This window comes from Glossina fuscipes, unplaced genomic scaffold (assembly GCF_014805625.2).
Source record: "Glossina fuscipes isolate IAEA_lab_2018 unplaced genomic scaffold, Yale_Gfus_2 174, whole genome shotgun sequence".
In the NCBI taxonomy this organism is placed as follows: domain Eukaryota; kingdom Metazoa; phylum Arthropoda; class Insecta; order Diptera; family Glossinidae; genus Glossina; species Glossina fuscipes.
This window is the reverse complement of record NW_023998517.1, coordinates 1,696,964-1,713,874: the sequence shown is the minus strand read 5'-3', so window position 1 is coordinate 1,713,874 and position 16,911 is coordinate 1,696,964.

Genomic DNA, 16,911 nt, shown 5'->3' with positions numbered 1-16,911 from the left:
ACATATTGCATGATTTAGTTGAAATGTCCTCAGACCAATAAGTGATTTTTCACTTTATCGAAAACGTTGGTCCATTTTGATACACATTGTGTAAAGACTTAAATGCATTACTCACTCAGTTCTATTTCCAGCACCGTTAATAACGAGGGTGATCGTTATTTCAAATATCTCTACAGAAAGCCTCTTATGGTGATTTTTTAAAATGAATGCGTGGAAATACTTGGAAATATTTTAGAGAACCTTCTAGCAGACAGGACAATGTAATCAGATGCTCCATCAACATGACCGTGGAGCTAAGAACAGTCGCAAACTCCTTTTTTGAATCCAGTAAATGGAAAAAGAGTTGCTACTTGGTATATATAGATATAGGCAGAAAGTAACGGCGACTTTATTCATTTAATCTATTACAGGCGCGGACCTTGCGTTTCTTCTCATTTCATTGCATAATAATTCTCTTTTCCCTCCGAATATCAGACGTTTTAATCGTTGCTACAAATTTTCAACTTCATTTTGTTGGCCCATAATCTGTCCGGGAGAGTAATTCTTTTTAATTAGTTTGTAACAGAATTGATGTTTATTTCATCGGCAATGTTGTTGCTTTGGTTTCATACAGTTTTGAAAATCGTTATCATAAATTTACGTTTACCTAATCCCAGAAAAACCCGTTACATGTTCAAATGTGCATTGTTTGTGCGTTTCATTTCATATATTTATGTATGAACGTGTATACCCCTACATATATATAAACATGTACATATGAAAGCATTAGAAAACCTCCATTACTGTGCCATGATGATAAAGTTAATACTTTCACCCCTCGTCTCATCTCTCATTCAGATACTATCATGGTTGCCGGTATATTGTTTTCCTTGTGGCTCTTGTTGTTTGTGTTGTGTTTTTCTTTCTTTTTTTTTTTTTTTTTTTTTTTTTTTTGCTTTTACAATTTTTTGTTGTTGTTCTTCGGTTTTGTAAATACATACATGATAGGAGAGTAGAAGTTTATGCCATTAGTGTTAATTTCAGTTAAAAACATTGTTTGTAAAACACCTAACCTTAAATTCATTGGATTTTACTTACTTCCATAGATAGATAACCGAAACCATATGAATATCCCCTCAAGACTATAGCCATGGACTCAGTTTGCCCCCATTTTTAATACCAGTTTCATTAGATTGCAATTAAATGCCCTTCTCTCTCTCTCTCTCTCTCTCTCTCTCTTTTGCTCCTTTTCTTTCTGTTCTGTTGTTGTTTATCTTTATTTAGTTTATTTGCGTTCGTTCTGCATTTTAATGTGTTTACACGTACACGTATGCGTGCGTATGTGTTCGGTTTTTTGTTAGCTCAAAGCTTGTTTATTTATCCAGAATGTACTGATATTACTTTTTGGTCTGAACCATTAAATAGATTTACGAGTTTTGAGTTTATGTGCGATGCTGTTTGCAGAATTTGTTGCTGTTGTTTTATCAAAGTTTTAACGACATTAGGATTTGGTTACGTGCACATTTAATGGACAATTAGTGCCATCAAAATCCTATATATTGTCATTTTGATCATTACATGTTCACTGTATTCACAAATAATAATGACCTTTAATAGCGCACAAGGTATTGTTGAAACACACATTTGAAATATTCATAAACACACAAACTAACCAATATTAATGAGAGTTTATTGAAACGAATAGAGTTAGTAGTAATAGGAAAAACTACTAAATTAACTACTTGTTGTTTGATTGAGCATTTATTTATTTACATACAACATTAATATCTGATAAGTTTACATATTTCAAGTCCAAAGAGCATTCATTATTCCAATATATCAGCCTAATGACTACGAATTCGTTAATTAGTCACCCAGTACGATAACATCTGTTGATTTAGACAGAGAAGTTTGCTTGTCTTCAGGCATTCATCGATTTAGATTACGCGAAAAAAACCTATTAAAAAAGCAAACGTAATCTGTAAGATTAGCGTTCGATAAAATTTTAATATTTTCCTAATAGTACATACCTATATATATATATGTATCTCAACGATATTCCACGAGTTCTAATTAAATCCTTTTAAAAAAACTTCTTTGAAAGCTGGCTTGACATTCTTCAATGGATTCAGTGGAGATCGTCTTAAATAATATCTTATGCAAATCTTCTCGACGTCTGAAGTTTTGTGAAATATGTATGTAAATGGTCTTGGATTGTTAGCAGTGTGTCAGTCAAGTCAATTTTTTTAAGTTTCAGTCCAGGATACTTTTCCTTTCCCAAGGGAGGTATAATGTAACCTTTCTAAAGGTCAATCTCGAGCTTTTTCTGTGCCACAGATTGTTCCGCGTCGGCAATACCTGCATACATATTTGTTTGACTTGATTTATAATGTTCTAGCCGGATCGAGTCATACCCGAGTAAAGATTTACTTTTTGCAGTTTGCCTTTATCGTACGGTGATGTCTTTCGTGTTCTCAAGAATCTTAATGTTTGGAAAGTCCTTTCCCTCTCGCGCCCTGTCTGCACCAGATCATCTTTATATTTTCTGTAAGTGATCGCCCAATGCGAAAAAACATGTGCTTCCCTAAAGAAAACCGGTTGCCGTCTGGTATTTTTCTTCAACAGCGTTCACTCAGTCATTGCGATGTGAAATTTTGAAAGCTGTGAAATTGTGCGATGGCATCACTATCTTTATGGCGGGAATATGCTCCCCTTGACTATAAAAAGTACTTTAGAGACTGAAACTAATTTTAAAGTTCAACTATTGTTAACTCAACGTTGTTGACTCTGCCCTGCTTGAACTCGGATAATTGCGGAGACAACTTTTCAAGCAAGAGGCTTACTATTTTTTAGACTCTTCATTAGAAAACTTTTTTTTTTTTTCATCATCTAGAGATATGGAATTTGTTAAACAAATCTTTGTAGCGTCCTATGCAAAATAAGTTTACGGCAAACGTAGTTAAATAATCGAATAATAAATAATTTTATATCGTTTGAAATGTCATATAAAACATTTTGATTATGACGTTAATATAATAGTGTGCATGAGATTAAGTACAACAAATTTAAATATCTTTCCGCTACATAAGCAAAGAAGTAATGAATGATGCAAGACAATGCGCCAGCCAAGACTTTTTTTATGCGTTTACATATTTACATATTAATTAAGACTAACATCAATTTAATAAATTTCAAGTTTAACTTTAGATTGTTTTAATTTATAATATTAAGATACGAAATGAAAAGATCTTCTGGTGGCGTGGAGTGAGTTATAAAAAATTTGTTTCAAGCGACCAACTATGACGTATTTTATTGAAATTGATTATGGTTTTGTTTCGTTCGCTCGTTCGCTGTTACCTACACGATTTTTATCTGTTATATATTTTCTATATTTAGTCTTTGTGTCACCGCATGTGGTGGTCATTTCCGTGAGTCATATTAAAATGTTGTTAATGACCGCTGAGAGTTTTAAAATGCCGCTGGGCGTGGTTGTCTTTCTTTGTCTTAAACAATTCTACAACACATAAATCTTTTTTATTTAAATTTTAATGGCCGCCGATCTCCGATACAATGTTTTAACATTTGTATTCATTTCGATTGTCGTAAAAGCTTAATTAAGATCGTCTGCTTCTATTTCAAAGATTTGAAAAAAGAAAAGGAAAAAAATAACAAGAAGATGGAGTTCATTTCAATTAATTGCTTACGATTCGTAATAAAGAGAGTACGTATGTATATCGCTAATAATCTTTCTATCCAGCATCGATATCTCACACGCCACGCTAATCTTTTCATTTTGTTTATAAAACTCAGAAATCTACATCTTCACGATCGCCAATAAGAAAAATTCATGATTTGAATGAGTTACGTCTAATCTGTCTACTTCGGTGATGGCCGCTCGTTCGTTATCGGAACAAGTTGAGATAAACAACTGAAATATAAACCGGGTTTAGGTTGAGAAATCACATTTGCTAATGCGTTTGAATTGTGTCCACAATGATGTCTGCGATTGCTATACAAAAGAAGAGGTTTGAAGCGAAGGCATTCCTACTTACAGTTATGAACTTACTTACGATTTTGGACTATGCGGGCTACCGCCATGTCTTATAAGTAACTACGGCAGACCATGCCTATAACTATATAACATAGTTACATAGACTTGTGTTCGCTTCTAATATTTTACGTTTAATAATACATTTACGTCTATGTAATGTACACTGCCTACTTACTTTTCTGATCGGTACTCTTTGATATATAATATAATAGTTTCAACATACACTTAACTTCATTTCGCTAATACTTTAAGCCCAAAAAACCAATATTCTAAGCAGAAATTTATCTATGCTTTGACGATCGTTTCTACAATAGTGTAATATCAGCCCTTTAGCCTCAAGAGCGCTATTTAACATGGTTGAATAAGTAAATAAGAAAAAAAATAATAATAAAAACAAGGATTTATTTATTCGATATTGTGAGCACAAACTTTGAATACTTGCTTTGGCCGTACATCCCAAACTAGGAGTATAGAACGCATTTGTAACTATTGTAGAGTAAGACAATAATAAGGATGAATAGCGTTTGTGTGACGTCAGACGATAAGGGGTAAATCTCAACCGTTTGCCAACGCCAGCTGGACAAGAACTGATAACAAGCTGATCTGAATAGTAAGACGGTTGAGAGAATGAGATTCAGTGAGTGTTTTAACTGAAGTCGGTGTCATTTTCAACTAAATCAACTGACTACGGAGTCAAGATCATCACTCATCCCTAGCCTAGGTGGCAGAAGTCTAAAAAACGTAGACCACCGGCGCACGTGCCACAGCGCAGAAAACTCGTTGTTTACAATACGACGGTGTATGTATTAAATTAATATCTTGTGCGACTTGGAGACACATTTTAATTAATTTATATAAACGGGCATAAAGCAATATCCAACTATTTGTCGGAGTGCCTTGATACGGTGAATGAATCAGGCAAGCTCGGCGAAGTGCTTTTAATATGGACACCTGGCCATTCATATGTCAAAGGAAATAAAAGGGTTGACTAATTTTAATCGACAGAGGATGGTGTAAGGTGATGGAGCTATATTAAAGTAGTGGTATTGCAATAAGCGTAGAAGACATCATCCAGCTATTCGAAGGGCCGAAAAGGTCGACTACTAGAGGTACTAAGGAGCGATCTACGCATATTCACGCATGTCCCTTTAAAGATTCTCGGATTCTACCAAGCACGATTGAAACACCATCACACATCATTTCCGACCTAAAATTAAGTAATTTTAGAATAAAATTTTCCGTTCTTCATGACAATGGTGATGAGCTTACTGTTCTGGTACTGAGATGTTCTCTACGAATAGTAAATATTCAAAACTTGCCCTAAAGAGAATATATCTCACTATACTGTATAATGCTTGATAAATATGTAGGAAAACAGTCTGGCTTTTTAACCTTTTTTAATTCACTAACATTGGGATACTTGCTTGCACTTCTCACATATGTGAATATATGAATTTTAATATTAATTTATTTATATTTATTGACCTAACAACGCACACACAGACAAACATGTTAAGTTACCCGGGCTGTGCTCATGCATTTTAATCATGTGATATATGTCTGTTCGAGTATCATATTATTCAGCATTTTGCAGAATGTTTTTTTTTTTTCTTTGCATCTTTCATATGAATATTTTTTAATTTCTTTTAATATTACGTATCGCCGTATGTGTATTTTATTATAATTATATTTATGCAAATTTGCCAACAATATGAGAAATGTTGGTTGCACACATATATGCGCGCACATACGTATTCACACATTAGAATATGCGCCATTGCCAAAGTTACCAAGCAATACTCTTAAGCTTAAGCTGGAAAGCAAAATTTTAAATGGAATGGAGTGAGGGTTAAAACGCGTATGTATGCAAGTTTCAGATATACATGGCAAGAACCTTACGTATGCAAAAGATCCTTATAGCAAAACAAAATGCACACACAAACCTATTTACTCATGCATATAAGTTTGCTTGTGTGAGCGTATATTGCCAACGGTCGGTTCAAATATAATTTTCTTTTTAATATTCTCGTACAGACATAAAGTTTATTTATTGTAGCATATATTGAACGGTTCTCTTCTTTTTTTTTTTTTTTTCTCTGTTGCCACGCTACATAGATATGCACTTGTATATATACGATCTGCATAAACATATATCGCACGTACACTTACGTATGCATGAACAGATACAAAGGAAAAAAAAATTCGCATAATCATGTTCTTCAGCTTAATACAACTTTGCTATGCATAGCAGTTCACAATCTTTTCGCTTTCGTTACGCGTTTCTCCTAAGAACTTTAAAAGATTACTCTTCATTCGCTAACACTAATCTTAGTATTACCAACAACCAACTCAAAAATATGGTATTAACAACAGCTGGCAGAAACAGTGAGGATTTTATAGTAAAAGTAGGACATTGTAGTAAAAGTATCGTAAGTCAGTAAAAAGTGTCGACGACGGACATCTTATTTACTATATTTTCTATATATAAAAATTGATAAAAAGAAATTCGATAACCTAATCGTTAGATTAATTACTTGTCTGTTTATCGCTAAAGGATAGACATGTTCATCTTAGCCAATGATGTTCAACTATGGACATATGAAAACTTGGAAGCACTTACATGACAGCGATAAAAATAATGATCATATAACTGGAAGCATTAGTAGCAATGAAATTCAAAGCCACCTACAGTTCCCTACGTAAGGTTTTTCATTAAGTCTTTAATTGTTCAAAAGTTCGACCCCTGTTTTTACCTCCGATATTCAAAGGTGGAGGAATCTGAATTAAGAACTGCGCTTCAGACAATGAAAGGCTTCGGTGGATATTAGGTAGGGGTTAAAAATAGAAAAAAATTTCGGATAGTAAGGAAGGAGCTTTACACGCTAGCCAAGAGCTTTGAAGAATTTTTCTAACAACTAATGGTTTAGAGAAGAATTTTTTTGAAGTTTCGGACGATTATTAAAATGGACGCAATCACTTCCCACTGAGCAAATCTAATATGTCCCTTTCCCAAGTCTTCTACTGTGACGTGTACAAGAGAAGTGCGTATAGTTGAGAGAAGTGCAGCCTTAATCAACAGAAACTTTTAAACCCATATGTAAGCCTCTGTCAGTGAAATTCCCAACTGCTTGGGTCGGCAGTTAAAATTTAATTGCAACATAAGCTTAGTTAGTAAGCGAAGTGCACATTTAGTAGAACGTAAGAAAAGATAAGAAAGTAAATTTTCGTTTCTGGCATTGTGTTCGATCACTAGTCGTAAAACAAAGCAATATATATTCTCCTTAAAGCTGCTTTAAGTTTGCATCAATTATGTCACTCCGAAGGAACAGTTATAAGAAAACGCTCCAGCATAAGGTTTATTAGAAAGTCGGCTTGCCAACAGGCAACAGGGTGGCATAGAAAAAAGGCCCTGTGGCTTGTTATGTCTCTGTGGTGCTTTTCAGAACACAGCTATTACTCCTACCTAACGCTTGGGATGGAAACAATTTATCATATCTGCGCTAAAGCCTTCGACGGGTTTAGGAGAATTAAAAATAATTTAAATTTTCCTAAAAAAGTTAATATAGTTTCTGGATTGGCAGTAGCTTTTCGTCTCATCATAATTTATGTTGTAATTTATTTATTTATTCCACTTATGCAAGAAACTTGACTAAAAATTTTGACAGTCGAGTTCAATTGACTCTTAAAGTAAATCTTAAATTAATTAATGTTAAAACGTAGCATAAGTACAAGAAGGAAAAAAAAGAAAAAAAGCATGTACATAACTAACAAAGAGCCACACCCACAACCGGTACAGGACCAAATTGCGATTGAATCCCTAAGCCATCGCAAACATGCATAAGCTTGGCAACCGATAATAGTTAACAACAATTCATTTTCGACTACATAACAAAACTTGTAATACCTAAACTAAATATTGGTGTTCCCTGCCCATTACAATACAAAGTCAGAGAAATCCTTTAATTTACACAAAACATTTCTTATTATACACTATCTCTGCTTTTACGTTATCATTGTATACGAGAGAAAAGAAACTTTAAGACACCAGCTTTTAAGTATAGAAAACCTTCTTGCGTTCCAAAGGACAGCACAATACACTCCAATAATGATACTCCTTCGTAACACCCTATTGTTTTTTTTTTGCTCATTCTTCTTCTTTTTGTTCTTTTTTTTTTTTTTTTTTTTTGCTAAACATTACTTTACAACTCCCACTTTTTTCTTTTTTTCCTTTAAATAGAAATGCTCGCCGGAGGATGTGTTGGGTTTTTAATCTAACTTTTTTTTTTCATTTCCTTCCGTGCTGTGCGAGCTTGCGTTCTTTTCGCAGACGCCATTGTGTGCCCTCGTAAAAAAGATTTATTGTAGAAAGACGCGTTCATCTTGGGGAGCACGTAACGCATTCCTTTCGCTTCTTTCTGCAGCATCTTACACAAACGCAACGTTAAGACGTTACATTGAACGGACGGAAATGAGATTCTACCAGCACTGCATTATATTTGTCTTGTGCTATGGTTGTCTGTATAAATTTGCCCGCTGCTGATATACGAAATTACCTCTTTGTGGGGTGTTTGCGTAGATAATACATATACACACACACACACCCATACACCCATACACACAGACGCATATACGCTATATATGCTACTTAGAAATTGTTTTCTTTATGTTACGTAATGTCTTGTTGTTGTTCTTCAAAGTTAAGAAAATATTTGTAGTACATTTTCTACATCTGGTTCTCATCCCTGCCGCCAGTAATCATCTTCATTTCATTTTAGTTTCTTACATGGCTGGTTAGAAGCAACGTACAACCAACCGTATTTAAGTAAATGGTTTTCATAAAACTTGTGTTTTCCTACAGCTGTTACATTCGAAGGCATTCACTAATATTTTTCTAATTTCTTTCTAGTAAAAAATGTGTTTATTTGTCTTTTATTTCTTTAAGATTAACATTAAGAAAGAGAAATTTTTCTTAAAAACAGATTTTGCATTATACGGTGAGACCCCGAGTTTGTGAATATTTTCCATTCTTAAAGAAGAGCAAGTGGCGACACCAAAAGGATTCGTACCTAAGATCCAACTTTTTATTTTCGCTTACTTCATAGCATTCTCTATAAAGAAAAGCATTAGGTTGAATAATCTTACGGATGTGTGCTTCGCTCATGAGGAAATCCAAAGATCGCTCATGCTTGTCAGAGTTATATGTAATCTCAGCCTCGGGTATCCTGTAAATTGTGCAGATTTTCTAATTAGGCTGCAATCTCCAAACAAACTTTCCAGATAGAACTAATGATTAGATGAGAGCGAGAGGGACCTAAGCATTTGACTACAAACTGACATAATAAAATTCCGGAGTTTTTTTTGGCTTTTTACACCCTACATGACTTGTGATGCAAGGTACCGATATATCCAGCACCCAGAAGTGCTTGAGAGAGATCCATTGTCTTGTGATCGATCAAATCAGAATCACTCTCTTAGAATCGCTTTCCGAATCGATTTAAGCTTGTCTATCCCTCCGTCCGATTTCTTGTGTCTAGACTAAGGGCAATTTTTGAATTACTTTGATGAAACAATGTGCAACAACGGCTTCTGCTCTGAGGACGTATGCAATTGAAAATGGCTCGGATCGCACCATTTTCTCGACCACTTACTATATGAGGTCTTACTTTGAAAAGTCGTCATATGAGTAACTTTACTAAACTTAATAAAGTATACGAAGGATGTTTGATGTTGGGCCGTAGCCCACAAGAATTTTTCTACTTGTTTAATTATAGATACTTTTTTGTTTTTGTATCAGGCTGTAAGTGCATCGCTTGTTGATGCTTGTAGAAAGTCAGCCATTTTTGGAGCATTTGACCTCAGTGCGTTTCGTTTTGGGAAGTATGCCTTTAAGTGAAAATGTTTGTAACAAACTTTTTAATGGATTCGCCATCGCATAAGTATAAATTTTTAGATACTTGTTTTTCTATAGTCTCCTTAATTACGTTCTAAGCACTTCTTGATACACTATTTGCGTACATCAGTAGATTTCCAGCAATAGATCAGTGATTAATCTAATGTTTGAATCTTCCACTCGTCCACACATTCTACAACGAATATTGTGAAGCCTTCTAAAGACTGACTACATATTTTTATATCAATTTTTCTAACCTCCCGAAAAAGAAGTCTTCAGATCGTTCATCACTGATAAATACGAGAAAGATGCTTTCAGAATGCATTTCAATTATGCTAAAGCAGTCTTAAACGGCTCTAATCAATTCAAGATAAGTTGTTTAAACAACGACAACGTCTTGGGTTGGTTAGTAACCAAAAGTTTGAAGGAAATTACTATCAGCTGCAATACTTTCGTCTCTGCATGTCGCGACATAAGGAAAAGGTTAATAATTTTTGCTTTAGGATAAAATAATTTACGACCATAGCAATAAAACGAACCATTCGAAAAAATTTGAAAAATTTGAACATCCCAACATCTGGATAAAAATTAGAAAAAAAAAAAACGACACAAAAAACAGAAAATATTTTTTACACAACACATATGGTTGCGTGTTCAGAAAAACACAAACTCGAAAAAATAAAATAAAATTTCGCTTAAAACAAAAGCAAAATGTAAACGAAAATATTTACAAATAATTTAATATGCTTAGTTGGATACGTATTGTCAAGCGTTAAAAACTACCACCCGCGTAAGAGTTATGGTCAGAGTTTTGATGAAAACACAACATTTTTTACAATAAAAGAGAAATTTTTGGTTTTTGTTTTTTTTTTTGTGTCAAAGCATACCATGTGTCCTCATATATGTCTGTTTGAAGAACCAATCTTTTATGTAAGCGAAATATCGTAAAATTTTATTGATCAGCTTATAAACATAAATGCAGTCACATTGACATTTAAATCGAATTCACTTTAGAGTTTGTCTCGCTTTTAATGCTGCTTGCAATGCGGCAGCGATAATAAAATGTGTGCGAATTGTAATGCACGATGGGATGTAAATGGATTTAAAACTGTGTTGCATGGAAGAAGTGTAGGGCTGTTCGGGGGTGTTTGGGGGTGTGGCATTCACATAGAATCTTGCATGCATTCGAATACATTATACGCAGTGCAATGCTATTGAACCGAGTCGAGCGTGCAAATAAACTTATAAATGGACGGAAGGACGAACGGAAGGATTACTAACAAATATTTATACGTATTGATGTCTGACATTTTAAAATTGCTTTGTGTTCTGTTATTATTTGTATGTATTGTATTATCGTTAATTTTAATTGCGCTCAAAGGCTATAAAAATCTATTGGTCAATTTTTAAAGGTATTTAAATCGAAATTTTATTTAAAAAATTCGGGAAATAGATTGCTTTTTGCTTTTAAATATTAGCGAATATTTTTAACAATATTTCTTTAATAAATCATTTCTCTTCACGTTATTTAAAGAGCGAAAGGTATCGAACACTTTGCTTTTCTTCTTTATGCGATCGCTACATCCCCCATTTTGCCATTGGAAATATTTGAACATAGTTCGGGGGCTTTTATTGTACAAAAAAATCTGTCTTATTAGCTCTGCCATAAGAATCTCGATCTATACCCAACTCACCATCCATCCATTCCACGAACTCTCCTGGCCTTGCTTGTCAATATGAGCTTGAAAGCGGACATAAACCGTCCCCATGCAGCCGTATAATTATTAGAGCCGGAAGTATTAAGTGAAAAAGGCTTTAATAGCTTAACAGACTAAATGCAAAATTCATGAAAATTTATCTATAAAGTAGAAAAAGACTGTTATAAGAAGATTATGCTCGGTTGTGTTCGAATCTTTCATATCCATCACCGTTATTCTACAAGAGAGTGAAGAAAAGGAAAAATATGAGTTAGAGTGGGCGTGGCTGATTTTAAATATTTTTGTTGCCAGTTTGGTAGACGGATAATTGGGCGGAATAATAGACTGACAGACGGGTAGACGCGCAGATGGCCATGCTTACATGTTTGCCGGATATGAAAATGGCCAAGAATTTATATACCTTGTGGGGACTTTGAAGCTTGCTTCTGGACGTTACAAAGATATTGAAAAACAGGTAAGAATATTATATTCGGGCAAGGCCGGTCCTTAAACACCCTACACCACATTGTCTAACACAATTCTTACTTTTACTACAGAACGCAAAAAGGATATCTTGTTTGTATATAAAGCCACATTTTTCATGCGCTTGTTTATGAGGAAGCTGGCCCAAAACGCAACCTAGTATAGTTCATTTCTCTACATAGGATCCAAAATATGCGTAGATGGTCCAAATTGTGTGGAGTTCAGTTTTGTATGAAGTTACTATTATGGGGCAATTTACTTCACCACATATTAAAACTTAGACTTTTCTGCTCTACAAAGGATAAATTTTCGTGAAAAGCCTTGTTAGGGAAAGATCCGAAAAATAGGCCGAGATGGTCCAAATTTGGTACAGTTAATTTTTTTATGTTAAATTACTATTATGATATAATTTTCATCGTGAAGCATTAAAAATTATACCTTCTTGCCGTATGAACTTTAGTTTTCGCCACATGAGAGGGGTTCAAAAATTGCCCCAGTTTTCATACAAATTTTGAATGCCGAAATACTACTACTTAGCCACTTTTGCGTTGCGAAATTTTGCGGTTTGCAAGTAATCAACAAAAAGACAATTTTTTGCAATTTGCTGTGGGCGTGCCTTTCGACCAATTTGGCCCGCGTTCAATATCAATCTGCGTGTAAGGACTTCCAATGTTTCTGTCAAATTCGAAATCTTCATTTTTGCGGCCAGGAGAATGCTTACATAGGACATGACACAGCCAGACGGACGGCCAGATGGACATACCTAAATCGATTAAGAATGTAGAGGTGATTAAGAATATATATACTTTCTCTCTAGAGCTTCCTTCGAGGCGTTGCAAAAGTTTTGACAAAAAGAATACACCCCTCATCATTCGGTGAAGGGCGGAAAAATTGTAGCGCTTTGTACGTACAAAAATCAAATTGAGTAAAAACCGTTTAAAGATTGCATAAAAATCGCTTTCATATTTCAGGTGCTAATACTTTGCTTATACGAATTTAGAAAGCATTAGAATTGCCAGTGATGCCGTTGCCATTGCCGTTGCTCCAATGGCTGCCTGGCTGCGAATACGCCTTTGGCGTATAGCACATTCTCGTGCACATAATTTCCAAAAAAGCAATTCACATTAATGACCTTAAAATCCCATTGGGATAAGCGGAAAACGGAAGTTTTTTCATTTCTTTTATTTATTTTTTTTTAATGCAGATTATAAAAGCGTTCACGTCTACAATGAACACTGACTGAACAATGGAGGAGCTTTTCGAAAAAGGATACTGAAGGAAAGAGCAAAGGAGCTAAAGAATCAAACCATCACCCACTCACTTACTCTATCCACGAGCTCTTTCGATTCGGGCCGGGCGTTGTTTGTTGTTTATTGTAATGGATGTTATGTGCTTTTCACAGAGCGATGCATGCAGAAAAATCGTTATAAGGATATATGAGGCAATAAACAAGATTAAGAACATTTTGTGCTCACATTGTTTTCGGTTTTTTACATTTTGTTTTTCTTTTTGTGATTTTTTTCTATTTTCGTTTTTCTCAGGAGTCGCAGAAGAAATAAAAGTTACGTAATGCCAACGAGAAACAGGTACTGACAACGCTTCAATTTTTTCTTACAGCACTTAGGAGAAATTACAAAATGTTTAAATGCACCAGCAACAAAACAACAAGAAGGTTGAAGACTAAGAAAAAAAAAAATATATATATGTATGTATACATAAATAAGTAATGTGGATAAACTAAACTATAAGAAATGCGACATATTAGTATAACTACATTTTTTAGAAGGTCGATGTTATATAATGATCTGAAACTGATTACTTGTTTTTTATTGAAAGAACAAAAGACACTTGCATAAGTACTTTTTCTTTGCCTTTCTTATTCATTTTTATATAGTGATTGTCAAAAATTAAAGCGTAAAATATGATTTAAGATTTTTTTTTTGATGTTACATACCTGTATGACCTTCATCACAATGCTTTGCGTTGTATGGCATTAACATATTTGCAACTAATCTGTTTTAAATCGTTTATCTAATGTTTAAACATTTTGGGATCAAAAGAGGTTTTCATTGAAAATATGAAAACTAATACACAATATTTCACTTGTTCGCTTTTCGCATATTTACATATTGGGCATAGACTACTACTGCATTTGTCGGTGCGTTTGTAACATTTTGAAATACTCTTTAGAGTTTCCACGAATTATTTACAACTTTGTATAGCACAAGAACCAAACTCGATTTAGCACGGTCCGTCTGTCCGTCTTTTCATTTAGTTGCATTCGTTTAGCTTCTGCTTTTAAAGCAATCGTGTCGCGAAAGTTCCTAGAAAACGGTGCAACGTTAAATTTATTTTCATACGTAATGTTATGTTTCAGTCAATGACTTTTGGGATATAATAAACTCCGATCACTTATTAATTATTCACCTAGTTAGCTCTTAAGTGACAATTTCGATACTTTTTTTGTTTTAGACTTTCTATGCAAATGTATATCATATTTCCGAACAAACGTAATACAGACTCCCTCCATATTTGATAAAAAGAAAATAAAACTATTTCGCTCATACTCAAGATAATAGAACAAAACGGTAAAATGGCTTTTCTCTAACGTTAAGCGGCTCTCTCTCTCCTCTTGTTACATTCTCAGTTAACTTTCGCAGCCAAAATTAAGCTGAGTCTTACATTAATAAAAACTTCTTTCTCACGATAAGTATCCACAAATAATTAAGTTTTTGTAATACTCTAAGTGGAAATTTTCCCGACTTAGCAACGTGGAAACATTTTACATTATTTTATGCCTTTTTCGCGTTTATCTTTCAGTTTCAGTTCGTCGTTAAATCTTATTTAAATGTAAATCCTCTTAGTAGCATTTTTGAAAACCAATTGTGTTCAAGACACCTTTGTTTAATATACTTTTGCTTAATATGCTGCGTAAAAATTTGTAAATGAAAATAGATTTGTCTAGACATTGCCCCAGAGGGCAAGAATTATAATGCTACTCATCTATACATGTATGGGTAATTCCAACTGTTTTGCCTGTGTGCATGAAAATGTTTAAACGGTTAGCAGATAAGCACAAAAAATTCTCATATCATATATTATATCATTAACTCGTATAAATTTTGCACTAAAATTTCTTAATATTTAAAAATGTGCTTCGTATGTCACACATCTCTTCACTTTATACTTGCATCTGAGCTAATCTCACTGACCTCCAGTCTGGCCAATTTAACCCCTTTTTCCATCTACAGTGAAATAAGTATATCTTAAGGAACGTATATAGTCAATGTGAGAAGATATTCACCCGTACGGGCCTGGTCCATTATACTTAAGTGCGCATTGGCTTTCGGGGCCTATAAGGGTTCAATTTACAAAAAGCTTAAAACAGAAATTAGTGAAAATTTTTCAACATCTGACACAATACCATACGCACTTTAATTACATCCTTAAAATTCAGGCCCCTTGTAAGTAAGGTAAGCAGAAGAGCCTTATTGTTGTCTTCGTGCTCATGCACATCACTCTTCATTTCTGGTCTGAAGTTTGCTGGCCATAAAGAAATAGCCAAAATTGAATTCTCATAAATTGAAGTTTTTGCGGATATGCACTGAAACGGTTCATATATTTTTATTTTTCATCTTTTATTTGTTCAGTAATAATTTCTATTCGCCCCTTCGTCCCACTCCCTCCATTTGAATGCTTATTTGAACATTTCGCATAGATTTCAGATTTCTTCTTTAATTTTTAATATCCTCAAAAGCAAAGGTCGGAAATAGAGGTCCTTGCCGACGAAAATGTCCAACATAAATCGTCGCTTCATTTTCGCTACATTAAACGTAAAAATATGAAAGCATTTTAACAACATTTCTACTGCCATTAGGCTATTAAGGGAACACACGTACATTTTACAAATACACACTGAAACTGAAACCCTATTATGGCCGTTAACGTATAGCATACACAAACAAAGACCTTGAAGTCAGCGAAACGTGAAGACGTGAAGCACAGGGGAAAGAAAGAAAGAAAGAAAATAGAAAGAGAAAGATACGCATATAAACATTAAATTTGGAGTCGAACGTATAGTAACGGAGGGCGCTTATATGGCGAGATAACTTTGTAGTTGTGTGAAATAAGGGAATAATAGTGAACACAAAGTTTATTTCATTCAAGTATATTTCACAATTAATTTGGCCATAGTAATAATTTGTGTTAGTGTTATGTTTTGCTTATTTCGTTTCACTTTAATTTTCCAAAGTTAAAAAAGAAACAAAAATATTTCTTCAGAAAAATTTTTAAGAAATTTACAACTTGTTTAGGACGAAAGAACGATTGTTCAGGACAATAGTATCACAGATAATCAAAACAAACATCATTCTATTATTTAATTGTGGACCTGCTCAGACTACTTTCATTCATTGAGGAGGGCCAGATGTTTGAGTCAAATTTTCGAACTTCTCATGATCTTTTCTAAAATTTCCCGGTTTTAAAACTTAATTATCCCGGTTTAATAATTATGAACAAAAGTGTTTAAAAATTTGCTGTGTTTGAATAGGTACATAGCGTTGCGACAAATTGTCTGTTGTTTATCTTAACTTCTGCAAAGAAGAAGTTTCTAAAAACTAATTGCAGAACGAGTAGAGGAACCTGTAGAGAAAAGATCGATATTTGCTTTTTTGGAAATTTGTTAATCCAACGTAATGACAGGAAGACAGATGGATTGATGGACATTTCGATATATAGATATCTAATCTAAGTACATTGTAAATAAAAAATTTTTTTATCCAAACTTCATATCGCCATCTGTTGTAGACTGA